This window comes from Erinaceus europaeus, chromosome 10, assembly GCF_950295315.1.
Source record: "Erinaceus europaeus chromosome 10, mEriEur2.1, whole genome shotgun sequence".
Classification (NCBI taxonomy): Eukaryota; Metazoa; Chordata; class Mammalia; order Eulipotyphla; family Erinaceidae; genus Erinaceus; species Erinaceus europaeus.
The window spans coordinates 115,789,403-115,811,457 of record NC_080171.1 but is presented as its reverse complement, the minus strand read 5'-3'; the positions used below and the strand labels follow the sequence as shown (position 1 = coordinate 115,811,457).

Below are 22,055 nucleotides of genomic sequence, written 5' to 3'. Positions count from 1 at the left end.
CTAAGGTATCAGTAGCTATTTGGGTTTTAAATGTTAACCTTAGGGAGATAATGTCTTGAGAAGCCGTAGCTGATACAAATGCGGAAGTCTGGGATAATCGCAGACTGGAAGCAGCCTAAATGACCACTGACAGATGACTGGTTAAAGAAGTTTTGGACTGTATAGTCCATGGAAAACTACTCTGCAGTGAGAAAAAAGGTGATATTATATCCTTTGGGACACAGTGGATGAAATGGAGGTGATTCTAAGTGAAATAATTAAAGAAGTGCAAGACAGCTCCTGGATGGTCTCATTCTTCTGTGGAATCTAGAGGACTGGACTCCATTACTGAAATGAAATCAGAAACTGTCTGTAAGACTTTGTGAGAATTATAGTCATTACCAGTGGGAGGGTGAAGGCTCAGAATTTTGCTGGTGTGGTGTGGGAAAAAAAGGATCAGGGGTCAGGCGGTGGCGCAGCGGGTTAAGCGCACGTAGCGCAAAGCCCAAGGACCGGCGTAGGGATCCCGGTTCGAGTCCCCGACTCCCCACCTGCAGGGGAGTCGCTTCACAGTTGGTGAAGCAGGTCTGCAGGTGTCTATCTTTTTCTCCCCCTCTCCATTTCTCTTTGTCCTAGCCAACAACAACGACATCAATAACAACAACAGTAATAACTACAACAACAAAAAGAGGGCAACAAAAGGGAATAAGTAAATATTAAAAAATGACTTTATAAAAAAATGTCTGGATTTTGTGAAGAGTTACAAGAGGCATCTAGGATGCCTTCCTTTTTTTTTTTTTTTTTTTTTTTTTTCCTCTAGGGCTATTGCTGGAGCTTGGTGTTAACACTGTAGCACTACTGCAGAGCCACTGCTCCCAGGGGTCCGTCTCTCTCTCTCTCTCATTAGGTAGGACAGAGAGAAATAGAGAGGAGGGGGAGATAGAAAGAGGGAGAGAGAGACACTTGCAGACCTGCTTTTGCTTTGCCACTTGTGAAGCATCCCTCCCCCCCGCAGGTGGGGAGCCGGGGGCTCAAACCTGTGTCCTTGCACTTGGTAGTATGTGCTTAACGAAGTGCTCCACTGCTCGCCCCTCTTTTCTGATTCTTCAAATCAGATTAGTGACTTATATGAATACTACTACACCTTGGTGGCTGAGGTACGTTGAAAAGAACGCCATTTCTGTGGTCCCATAACAATTGGATTATTTGACGGGGACTTGGGGCCCCCAGTGATATAGTACAAGTTGACATGTTCCTTCTCATTTGAATAAGTCTCCTTGCTAGAAATGAAGTCTGTAAAACCAAAAAAATTAAAAAAAAAGAAGTTTGTAATGAAAAACTGATTTCCTTGCAAGTGAACGTTAGACAATCCTGACTCGCACTGGTATGAGCACTTCAGCCATGATTCCCCAGGCACACTTTGGGGGGGATGGAGGCCACAGCCCATGTCTGACTGGGTTATGCACCTCAGCTAATCTTTTCTTTTTTTCTCTGCTCTGACCAGAGCATCATTCAGGTCTAGCTATTGGTAGTTCTGGCGGTTGAACCTGAGAACTCCTGCTGCACTGTCTCCCTGGCCCCTCGTCTTTGATTCATATGTGATGGACTTGAAGTAGTTATTGCCAATATCTTTATAATCGCCAGTAGGATAACTCAACTAGAATTGATACACCCGTCGTTCCGTTTTAACTTGGTGAGTCCCCGGTGCAGTGCTAGGAGTGCTAGGTGCGGGGGTGATCATGGATGTGAGAAAACCTTTGTACTTAATCACTTTAAAAATTAGATGCAGTGTGCGTGTGTGTGTGTGTGTGTGTGTGTGTGTGTGTGCATGTGCGTGTGCATGTACATGTGTGTGTTAGAGCTCAGTGGCATAACATAGTATTCTCAGGTGAATCAGTCAGTTCATACTTAACCTCAGAGATGATTGTGCCACATATGGGAGGCATGTGAGTTACAGAGTGTATGAAGATAGATGGTTGAAAGACTTGGTGATGCTAGTGGGAGACACTGTCATACCATTGGTTCACATCACAGGTAAGGCTAGTACAGCTATTATTTACTTTACATTTATTAGTGACTTAATATTGACTGAAAATTATGAGGTAACAGGGGTATAACTCTGCACTGTTCCCACCACCAGAGCTCTGTGTCCCCGTTTTCTCCACTGGAAACTGCAGTAGTTGTCCCAATATCACAGATATGGGTTGACTATTATTTCTATAGCCATCTATATATTTATATATTTGCCTTTTTTTTTCCCCTTGATGGGCCTCCCTTCCCTTCCTTTCTAAGTCACACCTATACCTGTTGGTCATTATGCCAGGTCCCCTGCATTGCTTGATGCTGTGGTCTATTTACATCATCATTGTTTTGGCTGAGACCCACCCTGCCTGCAGGATATTGGTTAATCCCGCTGGTTAGAACCTTGGAAACAGCTGCTATGGAAGCTTGCTACCTTCCTGCTCTTTTCTTTTCTCCACCCCCTCTCCTAGCCATTTCCTTTTTCCACTTGCCACTTCCGGTTAAAAGATTAAAGGCGTTGTCTCTGATCAGTCACGGCATTGCATTGCGTTCCCGCTCAGCCACGAGTTCCTGCTCTCTTCTCTCCCGCGACACTAGCCCGGCGTACGCCTGTTGTTACTTCTGAATGTCCTCCCTTTCTTCCTCTTCTCTCTCCAGGTCCTGATGGAGTTGGAGTTCAGAGCCCTCTGGTCATCTTCCCTCTGACATTTACCCTCTTGGTAGTATGGACCAAAAATGCTTAATGGGGTACAGAAGGTGGAAGTTCTGGTTTCTGTAATTGCTTCTTTGCTGGACATGGACATTGGCAGATCAGTCCACACCCCAGTCTGTTTCTGTCTTTCCCTAGTGGAGCAGGGCTCTGGGGAGGTGGAGTTCTAGGACACGTTGATGAGGTCGTCTGCCCAGGCTAAGTCAGGGCGGAATCCTAGCAGCATCTGCAACTTGGTGACTGAAAGGTGGTAACATGTAAGGCAGGACAAAATAATTAATAAACAAGAACCAAAAAGTAGACATATAATAGATGATACTAGGGATCTTGAGGTGGAGAGAAACTCGGAAGTCTAATTTAGGTGTGTTTCTAGACTTTGTGACTTTAGTAGCAAAACATTTATTATTATCAATATTTTATTTTTATTTTAACCAGAGCACTGCTCAACTCTGGCTTAATATGGTGCCAGTCTTTGGGGAGTCGCACGGTAGCACAGCGGGTTAAGTGCACGTGGCTCAAAGTGCAAGGACTGGCATAAGGATCCTGGTTCAAGCCCCCGGTTCCCCAGCTGCAGGGGGAGTCACTTCACAAGCAGTGAAGCAGGTCTGCAGGTTGTCTGTCTTTCTCTCCCCCTCTCCGTCTTCCCTTCCTTCTCTCTGTCCTATCCAACAACAATCTCAATAATAACTACAACAATAAAACAAGGGCAACAAAAGGAAATAAATAAAGAGAAAAAAAAATCCAAAAAAAAAAAAATGATGCCAGTCTTTGAACCTGGAACCTTGGAGCTTCAGGCATGAAAATATTTTGGCATAACCACTATGCTGTCTCCTGTAGGGCCCTGTAGGAAACATTTACAAACAGCCTTTTTTTTTTTTTTTTTTTTTTTTTTTTAGTGACTTAGTAATCAACAAGGTTGTAGAATAAGAGGAGGTACAATTTCATATAACTCCCATCACCAGAGTTCTGTGTCCCAGACCCTTGATTGGAAGGTTTCTTATTCTTTATCCCTCTGGGAGTATAGACTAAAATTCTTTTTGGGCTACAGAAGGTAGGAAGTCTGGCTTCTGTAATTGCTTTTCCGCTGAGCATGGGCGTTGGCAGGTGGATCCATACCCCTAGCTACAAACAGCTTGCTTTTGTCATCTTTTATCCACTCCTCTAGTTGTAAGAAGATCTGCTGTGGGCCCTTGCAGTGAGATGGCCCCTAAGGTAGTGTCTGGCCAATCTTGGAAGGTTTCCCTTCTGTTTATTGTAAGTCTTGGCTCTTTGCTAGTTTTCCAAACCAGTGGCTGCACCGTGAGGCCACTGGGAACAGTTGCCATGAGACAAACGCATGCTTGTGTGGAAGCAGAAGCAGCCAGAGGGTCCAGGGTCCAGGCTGCTCAGTGCTGGCCTGCCTTCCCCGGCCCTTCTCCCAAGCCTGAGTGATCCAAGTGCTGGCATCTTGAGTTCTCCTTGTGGTGGGGCCTTATCCCCAGGGAACCTGAGGTGGTAGAGGGCTTCAATCTTTATGTACCATCACTGCCCCAGGAGAGGAAGGCAGTGAGGTGAGCAAGTGTTAAGCTTTCTAGCTCCTGAGGATGTGGCAGTGCTGGGAGAGCCTCCCGGTGGCCAGAGGCAGCTGTGACGAAAGTTGTACACGTTTTCATAGGCTTTTTGCTGTCGTTTTTAATTTTTAATTTTAATTTTAATTAATTTTTTGCCTTCAGGGTTATCGCTGGAGCTTGGTGCTTGCACTACAAATCTACTGCTCCTGGTAGCCATCTTCCCCCCCTCCCCATTTTATTGGATAAGACAGAGAGAAACGGAGAGAGGAGGGGAAGACAGAGGGGGAGAGAAAGACAGATACCTGCAGACCTGCTTCAGCACCTGTGAATTGACCCCTCCTATAGGTGGGGAGCTGGGGGCTCGAACCCAGATCCTTGAGTGGGTCCTTGAAACTTTGTATTATGTGTGCTTAACCTGGCGCGCTACCGCTTGGCCTCGGCTTTTGCTGTTCTTAGTATGAACACGCCAAGAGACTGTTTATTGAAGAATGATGTTTACTCAGTGTCTTTATAGAGGTGTAATAGGAAACTTAGAAGAATCATACTTAAAAAATTCTTTTAAGCTTTTCTTTTTTTAAAATTTTTTAATCTTTATTTATTTATTGGGTAGAGACTGCCAGAAATTGAGAGGAGGAGGGGAGATAGAGAGGAGAGAGACAGAGAGACACCTGCAGCCCTGCTTCACCACTCATAAAGCTTTCCCCCTGTAGGTGGGGACCAGGGGCTTGAACCCAGGTCCTTGTGCACTGTAACATGTGTGCTCAACCAGGTGCGCCACCACCCAGCCCCCCTTTTAAGCTTTTCTGTCTTCCCCAAGTCCTTGAAGGAATTCCTAAGCCTGAAGCGTAAATTAGCACTAGGATGACTAATAGGGCTTCCTTCTGACTTCTGTAACACCAGCAGGCCAGGTTCCTTTTGGATTTATAACACATGGTGCCATGGCTGACACAGTGTGTATCACCATGTGAATTCTACAAATACAAAGGAAAGAAAGAATACAAAAAAAAAAGGATTTAACGGGAGTCAGGCGGTAGCACAGGATAGAGGAGGGGAAGACAGAGAGGGGGAGAGAAAGGCAGACAACTGTAAACCTGCTTCACTGCTCGTGAAGCAACTCCCCTGCAGGTGGGGTGCTGGGGACTCTAACTGGGATCCTTACGCTGGTCCTTGTGCTTTGAGCCACGTGCGCTTAACCCGCTGCACTACCATCTGACCCCCTAGCCAAATTTTTAAAAGACACTTTGTTATCTGTCATCATCTTGTTTCTCCCTAACTCTTCTGGTTACTAAACTTTAGAAAATAATGTGCTGCTTATTTAGGGCATTATAAGTATTAGTCATTGTCTAGAAATCAAATGGATTTCTTTGCCAGAACGGTTTCCCCAAGGAAAAGTGTCCTGTATGTTCAGGCTTGTGTACACGCCTGTTGTGTCATGAAGTATATCTGGGATGTGCTCTGAGTGCAGCGGCAGGCCGTTCGGGTGACTGTGTCCCTTTCCTTCCTCTAAAAGCATCCTCCTGTATTTGCAGATGGCACTTTCTGTACTAGCACTAGAAATTGCTTTTCCTTCAAGTTAGGGTCCCATTTCTGGGCCGTTAGCTGAGTTGCCCTCATATGATCTCAGAACTGCAGACTCTCAGCCCCAACCCTCACCTACACATCAAAACCTTGGTTTTTAACCAGGTCCCTAGGGGATCCTTGCACCTTGAAGTCTGAGAAGTACTGAGTCAGAACAGACTTCTTGCTTTGGAGGTGGCATTTCATCAGGGGCACCGGGTTTAAATCCAGTGAACAGCAGCAGGTAGACGGGGCTGATGTGAACAGGATCAAGTGGGAGATCACGCCTTATAGCATATCCAGCCGCCAAGCACCGCATATGTGCTTTCTTCGAGAGTCCTTTGAAAGTGAGATGGCAGGAAGCCTCTGTGTATAGAGAGTCTTCTCTTTTCTAAGAGGGTCGAAATTGGGGGTGGGGACTGTGGCAGGATAAAGCCCAGGTGTCTGGGCACCCCTCCTGGCAGGTGCACCTGCTGAGGTGAAAGGGAAAATTCATCCTCCTGAAATGAAATAGCTGTTTGATGTTAAGTTGCTGCACTTATTTGGAAAACATTGCCCATAGATCTCAGTACTGTTTGTTGCCTTTTTCTTAAACATTTCTCTTTGTCAGAATGATGAGAAAATTGCCTGTGTGGAAACTTGAGAAGTGCAAATTTGTTAATACCTTCTCTGACAATGATTTGTATTCAGAGCTGTTTATGAGCTGTCACAAATCATTTCCAGTTAAAATGTGTTGCTGTCCAGTCAAGCCACAGTGGAAGAGTCTGGGAGGAGGTGCCCTCCTGGTGGCCTTTGCGAGCATGTGTGCCAGCCTCTGCTTGTGAAGTCAGTTGAATTGAATTGGAAAGAGTGAACGTGGCCTGGTTCTTGTGGAAAAGCTCTGTTTTGAAAGTTTCTCTCTCTTTTAGTGATCTTCCAAATTCCCACATTGAGGCTCTCGATGGCTAGGGCAGAGAAGAATTTCTTGCCTGTCCTTTTGTTTTCTTACAGTATTTATCAGACTGGGGAGTGGTGCTGACTCCCCATTGGTAGAACGGGCCACGCAGCTGTTTTCCCATCACTCAGTCATGGTGAGTTTATTCTATTCCACCCCATCATCTCCTGCTCCTGCCTCTGCTCCTGCTCCTGGTGGGGATCCACAAGAAAGATGATGGACTGGAGGGCAAAGGGCAGCCTGTGACCTGAAACTGAAAGAAACTAAATGATCATTTTCTTTTAATGGCGTTGAATGTTGTATAACAGCAGTTCTCAATTGGAGGCATTTTTTCCCTCCCCCAGGGGACATTTGAGACAATGTCAGAAGACATTTTTGCTTGTTCCAACTGGGAGGCAGGAGGTGTTTCTGACATCCAGTGGCATCTAAAGGATTATTGCTGGGGCTCGGTGCCTGCATTAAGAATCCACTGCTCTTGGAGTCCATTTTTCCCCATTTTGTTGCCCTTGTTGTTATTGCTGTCGTTGATGTTGGATAGGACAGAGAGAAATGGAGAGAGGAGGGGAAGACAGAGGGGGAGAGAAAGACAGACACCCACAGACCTGCTTCACCACCTGTGAGTCGACTCCCCTGCAGGTGGGGAGCCGGGGACTCATTCTGGGATCCTTACACCAGTCCTTGCACTTCATGCTACGTGCACTTAACCCACTAAGGTTTTAAAAAATATTTATTTATTTATTTATTCATTTCCTTTTGTTGTCCTTGTTTTTATTATTATAGTTATTGTTATTGATGTCGGTGTTCTTGGATAGGACAGAGAGTAATGGAGAGAGGAGGGGAAGAGAAAGATAGACACCTGCAGATCTGCTTCACCGCCTGTGAAGTGACTCCCCTGCAGGGGGTGAGCTGGGGGCTCGAACTGGAATCCTCACGGTGGTCCTTGCACTTTGCACCACGTGCGCTTAACCTGCTGAGCTACTGCCCGATTCCCCCCACTAAGATTTTTATGGTCATTGAATTTGGCTATTAAAGTTTGCTTTTATTACTTCCAGTTTTATTTATTGATATATATTTATTTATTATTTCTTGGACTTCACTGCTCCAGGCTTTTTCAGAGAGAGAGAGAGAGAGAGAGAGACGGACACCCCCATACCAATTTCCCCAGTGTTATGAGGACTAGGTTTGAATTTGGGTCACATTCATGGCAGAGGACGTCTTTCCCAAGTAAGCTGTCTTACCAGACATCAGATTTAGGGGTGGGGAGGTTGAACACTAAGTGCAACACAGACTGGACACAGTGTGTCGAGTCCAAGTAAATAGATCTGGGGCAGGAGGGAAGGAGCGGAGGAAAGAAACTTTGGGAGCCTGGTGCATAATGAAATTGGGATGAGGGTCGGTCGGGTGAGGAGGTGAGGCTGGGAGGTTGCTCATTCAGTAGAGACCCTACTTAGCCATGCAAGAGAGCGTGTGCTTCACCTAGGCTACCACAGGGGAGCTCTGGGCAAAGGGAAAGCTTCACAGGTTTGAAATCATGCCACGGTATCTTTCCTCCTCCGTTCTTCCCTCTCCTCCTTTTTTGCTTTCCACCTTCTACCTGAAATAAAAAAAAAAAATCCTCCAAAACAGTATGTCAGGAGCAGTGGAACAGTGCAGGCTTGAGGCCCCCGCAAAGCCCTGGTGGCAAGGAAAAAGATAAAAATGAATGAATGAATAAATGAAGGAATGATTAAACAAACGAATGAAGTTCAGGCAGTGGCATAGTCTGTTACCTGTGCACTGAAGAGGAAAATTTCCCCCCAGTTTCCTCCTCCTTTTTCAGTTTTCTAAACCAGGTCCCGTAATCCTTTTGCGATCTGACTGTACTTTATAGAAATTCCTTTACTTTGTATTTAAGCCAATAATATTTCTTGCTAGTTTATGGCTAAGGTTGTAGTTTGTTCTCACTGATAGAAATTTCTTTTTTTAAAATTTATTTTATTAGTGATTTAATAATGATTGATAAAATTGTGGGATAAGAAGGGTATAATTCCATACAGTTCCACCACCAGAGTTCAGTATCCCACCCTCTCCACTAGAAGCTTCCCTATTCTTTATCCCTTTAGGAATATGGACCCAGGATCATTATGGGGTGCAGAAAGTGGGAGGTCTGGCTTCTGTAATTGCTTCTTTGCTAGGCATGGGCATTGACAGGTCGATCCATACCTCCAGCCTGTTTCTGTCTTTCCCTAGTAGGGCAAGGCTCTGGAGAAGTGAGGTTCCAGAACACATAGGTGAAGTTGTCTGCCCAGGGAAGTCAGGTTGGCACCATGGTAGCATCTGCAACTTGGTGGCTGAAAAGCATTAAGATAGAATGCAGAACAAATTGTTTAATAATCAGGAACCTAAAGGTAAGAGTCTAGCAGGTGAGATTTGGGGTCTCTATGTCGGAAGAAGCTAGGAAGTCTATTTTAGTTAAATTCCCATGGACCTGTGACTTTACTAATTTTTGCCTGGGTCAGACAGCTAATGTGCTGGTGGGCTAAAAGTATTGTTTTGGAGGACTGTGTCAGAGTTGGGAATAGGACCAGAAAGCTGGAGTAGGGCAGAGAGTAGTTCCCAAATACAGGAAAAGTATGTAAACACTGTTAACAGTAAACCCTATCGATCTGACCCAGGGCCCATATCTATTCATGTTTAGTACAGGAGCCTGTGTAACCTCTGCATCCCTGTAGGTCTTAGCTCACATCTGATACAGATTTCTTTTGTCCTTAACCGGATGACGGACTGATAATGTTCAAATTGGACAGAGAAAGGATTAGACTCAGACAGCAAGCACTTTAACCTCATAAACAAAAATCTTTCCAGAAAATGCCCTCTAAAGGTAACTAATAAGTTTTAATTCTGAATGGTGCTGCTGTCACTCAGGAATTCAGGGCTCCCATTTCTGGTAGTCTGGGACCACTTAAAGGTGACATTTTGTGCTCAATTCAAGATGACAGTACCATTACTGAAACAAGCAAGCTTTCTGGAGGTTGTTGCTTATTTATTTATTTATTTATTTATTTTAAATATGGAACACTTCACGAATTTGCGTGTCACCCTTGCGCAGGGGGCCATACTAATCTTCTCTGTATCGTTCTAATTTTAGTGTATGTGCTGCCAAAGTGAGCACTATTTGTTTATTTATTTATTCCTAGATAGAGACAGAGAGAAATTTAGTGGAGAGGGGGAGGTAGAGGGGGAAGAGAGACAGACACCTGCAGCCCTGCTTAACTGCTTGTGAAGTTTCCCTCCACAGGTGGGGGCTGCTGCTTTTTTTTTTTCTTTCTGGAGCATTTGTACAACTTCACAACACTTCCTGAGGGAAAAGCAGATTTGCACAGCTTGTGACTAGTCCTAATTTCTAATTGAATGCTGGGTAAAATGACTTGTAACAGTAAAATGTCCCACAGCTATAGATCTTGGAGTGGTAATAAGTCAAAGGAATGGTGAATCTTCCCCCCCCCCCCCTTTGTTGCCCTTGTTGTTTTATCATTGTTGTGGTTATTATTATTGTTGATGATGTTGTTCATTGTTGGATAGGACAGAGAGAAATGGAGAGAGGAGGGGAAGACAGAGAGGGGGAGAGAAAGACAGACACCTGCAGACTTGCTTCACCACCTGTGAAGCGACTCCCCTGCAGGTGAGGAGCCAGGGGCTCGAACTGGGATCCTTAAGCCGGTCCTTGTGCTTTGCGTCACCTGCGCTTAACCCGCTGTACTACCACCTGACTCCCAGGAATGGTGAATCTTAAGCTGCTCTGTTACAGATAACATAGACTTACATCACTGATTCATTTCCTTTTCTTTGCCTCCAGGGATATTGCTGGGACTCAGTGCCTGCACTATGAATTCCCTTCTCTTGGTGACCATTTTTTTCCATCTTATTGGATAGGACAGAGAGAAATATGAAGAGGAGAGGAGATAGAGAGGCAGAGAGAAAGATAGATACCTGCAGACCTGCTTCACCACTTTCAAAGTGTCCACCTCTTACAGGTGGAGGGCAGGGGCTCAAACCCGGGTCCTTGACGGCACCTTGTGCTTAGTACTCTGTGAGTTTAACAGAGTGTGTCACTGCCTTCCCCCATTGATTTGTTTTCTTCTGGCTGTTTCTTTAGCTTGTTTTCTGACTTTTTCTGTTTGTCTACCTTTTATCCGTATTTATTTTATGTGTCATCTGAATATATTTCTGTCATCTAGCTTCTCTGATATCTGATTACAGGTTTCTGTCTATCCATCTGTTTGTCCATCTAGCTTTCATCTCTGTTTCTACCTATTAGCCTGTCGTATTAATCACACACATTAAGGCTTATTAATTCTCTCTTCCTGTTAAAGAGAAGAGGTCATTTATTTTGGATACCCTCCTAAGCACATAAACTAGCTTCACTGAGGGGTGAAAAACCAACCTACTGATTTAAAGAAATTATTAATGATTTAAAAATGATTTACAAAATTACATATCAACAAAGGTATAATTCTATATCCTTATAATTCCATATACCACCACAGAAGTTCTGTATTTCATTTCGTTTATTTTAAGCTAGAGCAGTTTTCCTAAGATTGGAGATGGGTGTTAACTATTATTTCTACAACTATCAGTCTCTATTTATATGTAATTTTGCCTTATTTTTTTTAAAGGTCCCATCTTCTCTTCCTTTTCAAGCTATATATAACCCTGTTGCTACACCCAAAGGTCCATTTCTTTTTCCTCTTCTTTCTCTGGGTCCTAATGGAGCTGGAGTTCAGAGCCCTCTTATCTTCTTCCTCCTATCACTTCTCTCCTGCTGGAGGTATGGATCAAAATAGTTTTTGGGGAGCAGAAGGTAGGAGTCCTGGCTTCTGTAATTGCTTCTCTGGAGCAGTGGGGTTCCAGGACACATTGGCGAGGTTGTCTGCCCAGAGGTCAGAGAAGATGGAATCATGATAGTGCCTGCAACTTGGTGACTGAATGGTGGCAAGATATATAAAGCAGGACAAAGTGTTAATGATCAGGAACCAAAACGTAGGAACAGAGCAGATGAGATTAAGGATCTTAGGGTGGAAGGAAGCTAGGAAGTCTGTTTTAGGCATGCTTCTAGGAGCTACAACTGTGGTAGTTTGATAGCTAGCATCAAGTTGGATAAAAATATTGTTTGAGAAAATAGTGTCAGAGGAGAGAAAAGGGTTAAAAAGTTGGATTAGGGCAGTGAGTAGCTTCCATTCTTGAAAAAATATCTACGAATAACTGTTTACCTCATGTACCTGACCCAGGGCTCATATATATTTATATTTAGCTCAGGAGCCTGTGTAACCTCTTGAGTCCCTGTCAGTCTGAGCTCGAAGCTCATGGTTACAACCTACTGATTTTTTTTTTTTTTTGCTTCCAGGGTTATTGCTGGGGTTTGGTGCCTACACTAAGAACTCACTGCTCCTGGAGGCTATTTTTCCCGTTTTTGTTGCCCTTGTTATTATTGTTGTTATTGCTGTTGTATAGGACAGAGAAATCAAGAAAGGAGGGGAAGACAAAAAGGGGGAGAGAAAGATAAAGACACCTGCAGACGTGCTTCACTGCCAGGAGTCGACTCCCCTGCAGGTGGGGAGCCGGGGGCTCAAACCGGGATCCTTATGCCGGTCCTTGTGTTCCATGCCATGTGCGCTTAGCCTGCACCACCTACTGATTTTCATGGCAGTTGAGCAGCATATGTCACAGCGCATGTTATCACTTTGAAGATGTACATTTTGGGGCGGCTGGGTGGTGAGGCACTTGGTTAAGCGCACATAGTACTAAGCTCAAGACATGGGTTTGAGCCCCTGCTCTGTACCTGCAGGGGGAACACTTCACAAGTGGTGAAGCAGGTCTGCAGGTGTCTTTCTCCCCCCCTTCTCAATTTCTCTCTGTCCCACCCAATAAAATTGAAAAAACAGCTGCCAGGAGTGGTGGATTCAGAGTGTTGGCACCTAGCACCAGCAGTAGCCCTGGGGGGAAAAAACAAAAACAAAAACAAGAAAAGAGGCCTTTTGCTGCCTTGACTTTCCTTCTGACCACACAGCAAATGTGTTCTCTTAGCCTGTTTTCTCCTTGACGTTTGGGAGCACAGTTCTCTCTTCACCTTTTTTTTTTTTTTTTTGCAAAGCACTGTTGAGAGCCTGACAGTCGATTATCTTTTATGTACTGTCACAAATGACTTAAGTGTTTATTAGAGTACTTTGCAAATCTTCCTTTACTCCATCTTGACAAATAGTGAAATAGTATTGATTTTACATGAACTTGGCCAAATTTGTTCATGTTTGGGGGGGTGAGTAGTGGTGGCAATTGACAATTAGAAGGAAATGATGAAATTCTAAATTACAGTATGTCTGTGAGTTGGCCTTTTATTTTATTTTATTTTATTTTGCCTCCAGGGTTATCGCTGTGACTTGTTGCCTGCACTAAGAATCCACTGCTCCTGGAGGCTATCTTTTTTCCGTTGGTGTTATTGTTGTTGTTTCTGTTGTTGCTGGATAGGACAGAGAGAAATCAAGAGAGGAGGGGAAGATAGGGGGAGAGAAAGACACCTGCAGACCTGCTTCACCACTTGTGAAGCAATTCCCTTACAAGTGGGGGTCCAGGGTCAAACCAGGATCTTTATGCCGGTCCTTGGGCTTCGCACCATGTGCGCTTAACCCGCTGCACTACCGCCCGACCCCTGGGTTGGCCTTTTTTTTTTTTCATTATACTTTTTTGATATTATATTCTTGCTGTTCTTCCTCCCACTTGCCTATCTTACTTGCAGATTTCTTTCTTTCTGCAGTTTTCCTTCTCCTTTTTGATGTCCTGTCTCAGACATCAATGGTCACTTCCACTATCTGACTTTGAGTTTCTTTTTTTTAAAATTAATTAATTAATTTATTTATTCCCTTTTGTTGCCCTTATTGTTTTTATTGTTGTAGTTATTGTTGTTGTTTTTCTTGATGTCATCATTGTTGGATAGGACAGAGAGAAATAGAGAGAGGAGGGGAAGATAGAGAAGGGGAGAGAAAGACAGACACCTGCAGACCTGCTTCACCGCCTGTGAGTTGACTCCGAGGCTCGAAACGCCACCTGCGCTTAACCCACTGCACTACCACCTGGCTCCCTGGAGTTTCTTTTAATGTCACTTGACGAATGGAGCCATCAGCCTGGGTTTGAATTTCTCTAGGATCAGGTAGCTCACCACCAGTGAACGCTCCCTGTCTGAGAATGCTGCACCACTGAGGATAGGGCTGAGAGCCCCCAAGACTGGGTTGAAGGCCTCCTTTGACCTTTCCTGGCCTCTGATTCAGACCTCCTGGCATACTGATGGCTTCTCTGTGCTTCTCTTCTGGACATAGGTATGCTAGCCATGGTGGGGACGTCTGCCTCCCAGAGTCGAGCTACAGTCTTCCCTGTCTTCGATGGCAAGCAGGACGAGGTGACAGGCAGGATCAGTGAAGACGATGTGCTGCCATCCCTTCTCTGGCTCCTGAGAATAACCCAACTCTGCCCTAGCATTCCGTGCACTCTTGGAAACTTGCCTCATGGATTCTTGCTGTTCTACTTAGTAGATGATAGATTTCTTTCATATTGTTTACCAAGAAAGAAATGTAGTTTTTCATCCAAGGACTTGAATGCCTGGTTTCTGGTGAACAGTTTGTGCAGTACGCTGAGTCTCTTCATTTATCGAAAGATAATTTTGAGCCGTTGCTCTTCTTGGGACAGGGTAGATTTCAGAAAACATTTGTCAAAGAATTCCCAGTTCAGTTTACATTGTGGCTAAGCGAACTCATTCTTGGTTTTACTTTATACACCTCAGACCTTTAGAAAGTTTGGGAATAGTTTTTGGCAACTGCACCCCAAAAGCAGTACTGGTGAGGCTCACAGAGCTAGTGAGAATGGAAGTGCTGTGTTACCATCGTTTTGAATTTTAGGATTTGCAAAAAAAAAAACTTTTTTTTTTTTCTGCCTCCAGGATTATTGCTGGGGCTTGGTGCCAGCACTACAAATGACTGCTCCTGGCAACCATTTTTTCCATTTCATTGGATAGGATAGAGATAAAATGAGAAGGAGGGGGAGATAGGGAGGGAGAGAGAAAAATAGACACCTACACACCTGGTTTACCGTGAAGTGACTCCCTGCAGGTGGAGAGCTGGGGCTCGAACCCTACTCCTTGTGCTTAGTAAAACTTTGTGTGCTTCATCGGGTGTGCCACCGCCCGGCCCTCTTTGTAAAGTTCTTATCAGTACGGCAGACTACCCAAGAGTTAAGGTTTGCATGGCCTCGGGGGCGCCTGTACGCCTGTGAGCAGAGCCTGTGCTGAGGAGGATGGGTGGTGGTGATGGTGGTGGCGGGGTTAGGGAGGATTGCACATGTTCTGGCCTGGGAGAACCAGGAGTGAGGAGATAGGGGTGAAGCAGTGGGGCTGCCACCCCTCCCCCCAACAGCATGTACCTTGCCTTCTGTGTCTTTCCACTGACTCACAGGAGCTGGTGAGGCTGAGGAGGGTACCAGACAAAGAGGTGGAGTAAGAGGTAGTGACCGGAGTTGGGTGGTAGCACAGCAGGTTAAGGGCACATGACGCAAAGCGCAAGAATCCCAGTTCAATCCCCCGGCTCCCCACCTGCAGGGCAGTCGCTTCACAGGCAGTGAAGCAGGTCTGCAGGTATCTATCTTTCTCTCCCCCTCTCTGTCTTCCCCTCCTCTCTCCATTTCTCTCTGTCCTATCCAACAATGACGACATCAATAACAACAACAGTAATAACTACGACAATAATGAAAAACGAGAGCAACAAAAGGGAAAATAAATAAATATAAAATAATAATAATAAAAAAGAGGTAGTGACCACATGGTGGTCCCGTGCAATACTTGGTGGTTAAAAATCCAGCTCTGTCTGTTCCTAGCTCTGTGGTTGTGATGATCCCCCTGAGTCTCCTCATCTTCTCCATCTGTAAAAGGGGAAACATTGCTTGTGATGCTTCTCACCTCGCAGAGTGTTTGTGCTTTGGAGAGAGTTGAAGAGTTGGTGGTAGAAAGTCCTCGAGACGTGCTTGGTTTATCCTAAGCACTTATTATGACTGTCAGTGGGGATGCAGATCTAGCTGACTTTTGTTTCTCTATCTGAAGGTCATTATTGAGTTAAGTGAATCCCAGCATTTCCTCTATTAGTGTCCTTATTTAATAAAGTCTGCGAGGCAGCTGCTGAGTGTAGGATGGGGTTACATGGGGTGATGGTGGTTGGTTGGATGCCATTTCCAAGAGTAAGGGCTGGTAGTGGGAAGAGAGTAGCTGTTACTGTTATGTGCCAACAACATCTTCCACCAAGAAGATAACAGCCCCGTAGATGCTGCCCGGTGGCTGCTGTGCAGTGCACGTCTCTGGGAGGAACAACAGAGCCCCGTAGACGCTGGGCAGCCGATCAGCTCTGTACAGTCACAGTGGCAGAGTGGGTCTACCTGATTAAAAAAATATTATTGGGCTGGGGAAACAGCGTAACAGTTATGCTGTTATATCTGAGGCATCAAAGTTCCCAGGTTCAGTCCCCAGCACCACCTTAAGCCAGAGCTGATCAGTGCTCTGGTCTATGTGTGGGTAGATCTTTCTCTCTGCATCTTTCTCATTAAAAAAATACATGGAGATTTAAAAAAATATTAGTGACTTAATATTGATTTACAAAATTATGCAGTAACGGGTTTAATTCCACACCATTCCCACCACCAGAGTTCTGTGTCCCCATTCCCTCCATCGGAAACTACTGTAGTTCTCCCAAGGTTGAAGACGCGGGTTGACTATTATTTCTAGCACTATCTTTCCCCCATCTCTCCCTCTCTCTCTCTCTCTCTCTCTATATATATATATATATATATATTATATATTATATATTATATCTCTCTATATATAATATATATATTATATTTTTGTAAATCAAGTATATATATATGCTAATTCTTTCCCCATGGTCCTGTTTTCTTTTCTTGAGGAGGGATAGAGACAGCCAGAAATCAAGGGGGAAAGGGGTTATAGACAGGGAGAGAGACAGACAGACACCTGCAACCCTGCTTCACCACTTGCAAAGCTTTCCCCCTGCAGGTGGGGACTGGGGGCTCAAACCCGGGTCCTTGTGCACTGTAATGTGTGCGCTCAACCAGGTGCGCCACCACCAGGCCCCGTCCTTTCTTCTTTTCTAAGTCATATCTACTCCTATTACTATTTCTGAATGTCCTTCCTTTTTTCATCTACCTGATTTAAAAACAATTTTTTGATATTTATTTTCCCTTTTGTTGCCCTTTTTGTTTTTCATTGTTGTTGTAGTAATTATTATTGATGCCATCGTTGTTGGATAGGACAGAGAGAAATGGAGAGAGGAGGGGAAGACAGAGAGAGAGGGGGAGAGGAAGACAGACACCTGCAGACCTGCTTCACCGCCTGTGAAGCGACTCCCCTGCAGGTGGGGAGCCGGGGGCTCAAACCGGGATCCTTCCGCGGGTCCTTGTGCCACGTGCGCTTAACCTGCTTTACTACTGCCCGACTCCCCTGATTTTTTTTTGGAAAGGAAATTTCTCAGGGCTGGGCAGTGTACAACCAGTTGAGCGCACACATTACCATGCACAAGCACCTGGGTTTGAGCCTTCACTCCCCACCTGCAGGGGGAAGCTTCGTGGGTGGTGAATCAAGTTTTCAGGTGTCTTTATCTCTCCCCCATCTGCCTCTCCCCCTCAACTTCTCTCTGTTTTACCAAATAAAATAGAAAGAAAAAATGGCCTCCAGGAGCAGTGGATTTGTTACTTAGGCACTGAATCCCAGCAATAATCCTGGTGGCAGGGGGAAAAAAAAAGGAAGGAAGGAAGGAAGGAAGGAAGGAAGGAACCATTTGACACACCTATACTTCATGAAGAGTAGAAAACTATTTTATAAATGTAGAAATAAATGATTTTTGAAGCATTTGTCTCCATGCGATTATTCATCATCTCTTTGTGAGTATAGCTAATTAAGAGTAGACTCATTTTCACAGAGAACCTTAGTCAGTAACTTCCGTAAGTAACATTCTTGGTCGAAGGAACCCTTAACATGTGTTTCATATTCAACACTGTTGTGCTTCCTTCCTGCTCAAAATTGTGATGAGCATTATTAAGTATTTGGTTCTCTTGTCTGCCAATGGCTGGGCTGTCGAGTCTGTGCAGTAACCTGGTCCTTCCCTGCTTCTGAGACTCTGAGGCTGGGTTGATTTTCGTCACTAAAGCTTTTCTGAGATTGAAAAATGTACTGGGACAGTGTGCCTGGAGAAAGCCTGCTTCTTCCCACAACTGTGCTGTTGTGGAAAAGCATTTAAAATACAGTCCTGGCGCTGGAGGGCTTTGAGGCAGTGTAGGAGCAGACTCAGATATTTCAAGGTTGAGACAGATGTTGGTGAATTTGTATGTATGATGACCCCCTGGCCATCTGCTTCTATACTCAGTTTAAAACTAGTACCCCAAGCCAGAAATCTGGATTTGCTCTGGCTTCCTCTCTCCTTTCTCACATCTAGTCTTTGTGCCACCAAGTCCTGTGATACTACTTCTGAGTATTTTTTTTTGTTTCACACGACTTTTTCCTTTTTTTTTTTTTTTTGCCCTCCAGGGTTATTATTGGGGCTCAGTGCTGGCACTATGAATCCACTGCCCCTGGAGGCCACATTTTCCATTTTTATTGGATAGGACAGAAAGAAATTGAGAAAGGAGGGGAAGACAGAGAGGGAGAGAGAAAGAGAGACACGTGCAGACCTGCTTCACCGCTTGCAAAGGATCCACCCTGTAGGTGGGGAGCCGGGGACTTGAACTGGGATCCCGGTACAGGCCCCTTGCACTTTGTGCTATGTGTGCTTAGCCCGGTGTGCCACCACCTGGCCCCCAGTTTCCCCATCCTTAGAGTTAATACCTGAGAGTCTCATGTTTCTTGCTTGGACTTTTTACCACAGCCTCCAGCTTTTAATCTCTGCATTTTAGGCTCCTCCCAAGACAAAAAGCATCACACTTTCATGTGTCCTGCTCTGCACTCCAGAGCAGAGCCTCAGACTTCGTTGCTTTTCAGAATGACTGAGAAAACTCTTTAACAGCTTTTCTGATTTGGCGGGCATGGAGGGAAGTCCTAGACGGGGCTTCTCACAAGTTCCCAAGGCCTGCTGGTGCTCTTGGTCTGCGCCCAGCTCTGAGAGCCATCACTTCAGTTACCGAGCTCACACCATTGATTGCTTCAAAAACTAAAGACTTGGCTATGTGGTCAGAAGGTCGTAAGCGTCTGGTTTGGGTCTCTGTCTCCAGAACTCTCTTCCTCTGCTCCCCATCTTCCCTCTGCCTGGAATGCCACCCTTCCCTCAGTCTCCTTTGTGAGGACTCACAGATGTCACCTGGAGAGGTGAGGACTTTCAGGGATCTGGCTGTGGCACACCTGCTTAAACACACATATTACCAAGCACAAGGACCCAGGTTTGAGGCCCCACTAACCCACCTGCAGGGGGTCCACCTGCAGGTGCCTCTCTTTCTGCCTCTTTTTTTAAAAAGTATTTTCATTATTATTATTTTTTAATTTGTTAATTGGATAGAGACAGAGAGAAATTGAGAGAGAAGGGGAGATAGAGAGGAAGAGAGACAGAGAGACACCTGCAGACCTGCTTCACCACCTATGAAACGACTCCCCTGCAGGTGGGGTGCTGGGGACTTGAACCGGGGTCCTAACTGGTCCTTGCGCTTTGCACCACGTTCACTTAACTCGCTGCGCTACCGCCCGACTCCCTCTCCCTCTCTATCTTGCCACCTGCTCTCAATTTCTCTCTGTCCTATTTTAAAAAGCCCCAGCGATAACCCTAATGGGGAAAAAAAAAGAGGTGCGTACTTTCCTGGACTCATCTTCACTTGTTGAAGTGTCTAACAGGACTGGCATATTGTATGGCCTACAGGAGCAAACATGCCGCCTCTCTGCTTTTCAACAGCATTTAAAAATGTCACTTGAGAGCTGTGGAGATAGCATAGTGGTTCTGCAAAAGACTTTCATGCCTGAAGCTCCAAGGCCCCAAATTCAATCCTCAGCACCACTGTAAGCCAGAACTGAGCAGTGTTCTGGTCTCTCTCTTGAATAAAATAAATAAATTTTATTAAAAATAAATCTCACTTGAGCCCTCTCTCATCATTCAAAGTGACGTGACTCACATCAGCACTTGGGGATGGAGTGCACACAGGGATTTTGAAAAAATTTATTTATTTGTTCATTTCTTCCATGAAAGCAAGAAGAGAGAGAGAGACCAGAACATCCGATGAGAGTTCAGGGAACCTCATGTGTGCAAAATATGCACTCTGCCTGTGCTGAGTCACCCATCCTCCAGATTCACTGTCTTTGCACCTTTCAAACACACACTAGAGTATCATTAACTGTGACCACTATGCTGTATGCAGCTAGGACTTACTTATTTTATAGCTTTTTTTTTTTTTTTTGCCTCCAGGATTATTACTGGGGCTCGGTATCTGCACTATGAACCCACTGCTTCTAGTCTCCATTTTTTTTTCCTGCCCTATTTTATTGGACAGGACAGAAGAGAAATGCAGAGAGGAGGGGAAGGTAAGATGGGAGAGATAAATATTGACATCTGCAGACCTGCTTCACCACTTGTGAAGCGTCCCCCCGTAGGTGGGGAGCCGGGGCTCAAACAAGGATCCTTGAGTGGGTCCTTGCGCTCTGTACTATGTGAGCTTAACCCAGTGCGCCACCACCCGGGCCCCTGTAGCTAGGATTTAGTACCATTTGATCTCTTTCACCCACGTTGCATCATCCTGATGCTTCTGGCAAATACTTTTCTGTTCTTTGTATCTTTGAGTTTAATTTTATAGTTTAATTTTTTTTTTTGCCGCCAGGATTATTGTAAAAGCTTGGTACCTGTGTGACTCTAGCATTCCTGGTGGCTATTTTTTTAAAAAATAGAGATAGAGGAGTAGGGAGAGAGAAACAGAGAGAAGAGATGACACCAGCAGCACTGCTTCACAATTTGTGAAGCTTCTCCCATGCTGGTAGGGACTCGGGACTTGAACCTGGGTCTTTGAGCTTGGGAATGTATGTTATCCTCCCAAGTGAACCACTGCGCGCCTCCAGTTTTTTGGTCATTTTGTTTTTATTTTTTAAAATATATATTTACTTATCTGTTCATTTTTATTTCTTTATTTTATCTGTTTGTTTATTTTGGATAGAGATAGAGAAATTGAGAGGGAAGAGAGATGCAGAGAGACACCTGCAGAACTATTTCACTGCTTATGAATCTCCCCCGCTGCTGTCCTGGTGGGGACAGGGTTTGCTGCTGGGTCCCTGTGCACGGCAGTGCTCGTGCTCTGCCTGGTGTACCCCCACCCGACCGCTGGTCTTTCAGATTCCGTGTTTAAATGAAATCACATGGCATTTATCTGCTATTTCATTTAGCATAATGGCCCCAAGGTCCAGCTATGTTGTTGCAAATGGCAAAATTTCTTTCTTTGTTATGACTGAATCATATTCTGTTGCATGGGAACACACACACACACACACACACACACACACACACACACACACACACACACCATTTTCTTTATCCAACCTTTCCTTGATGGATGGACACTTAATTTGCTTCCATGGCTTAGTTATTGCAAATAATGTGGCAGTGGGCATGGAGGACACATATCTTTTCCAGTTAGTGTTTTTGTTGCCTTTGGATGAATATCCAGACATGGAACTGCTGGATCTGCTTCTTTTCTTTCTGGCCTGATCCTCCTTTGTCCTGTGGAGGAGAGAATTCTCACGATCTCCCACAGCAGCCCATTCCAGCTCTGAGCTTTGGGCATTACTGAGAATACACTGACTTTTTTTTAAAGTTGGCAAACTGACCAGCTTAAGTTGAAGGCAAGATACTGAAGTACCATTAATACTGGCACGGTAGCCAGATAAATATCTGTATGTATATGCGTTTGTGCATGTGTGTGTGTGCGTGTATGTGTGTGTGTGTTTACGTAGAACAAAAGAAACTGCTTTGAGCAAGCCGAGCTCTGAAGTCTTGCCTAGACACTTGGCCTCATCCCTGGAACCTTGTCCCGTCTCCACCCCTTGCAATCGCCTCTGGGCTTTAACTACAGTTTTGATCACAATGTCAAAAAGTGGCAAGTCACTGGCAGGTGTGCAGTTGCAGTGAATAGAATCCTGAGTAGGAGCAATCCTAAATGTTGCAGTCTTATGTTAATTCTTATGTTAAAAATCTTCTATTTTTAACTGAATGATAGCTCTTCTTACATGCAGAATCTTCCTGTGATCATATCCTTTCTGAGTTCT

The 22,055-nt window shown here is 44.8% G+C and overlaps 1 protein-coding gene and 1 non-coding gene across 11 annotated transcripts in view; one reads left to right on the top strand and one right to left on the bottom strand.

Annotated features, from left to right (window-relative positions):
* Nucleotides 1-22,055, top strand: part of LDLRAD4 (low density lipoprotein receptor class A domain containing 4) — a 511,331-nt gene that overhangs the window by 47,899 nt on the left and 441,377 nt on the right. The window lies entirely within an intron of this gene.
* LOC132541032 (U6 spliceosomal RNA) lies at nucleotides 9,795-9,902 on the bottom strand. Its single transcript, XR_009552226.1, has one exon. It is a non-coding gene; the product is annotated as a U6 spliceosomal RNA (small nuclear RNA).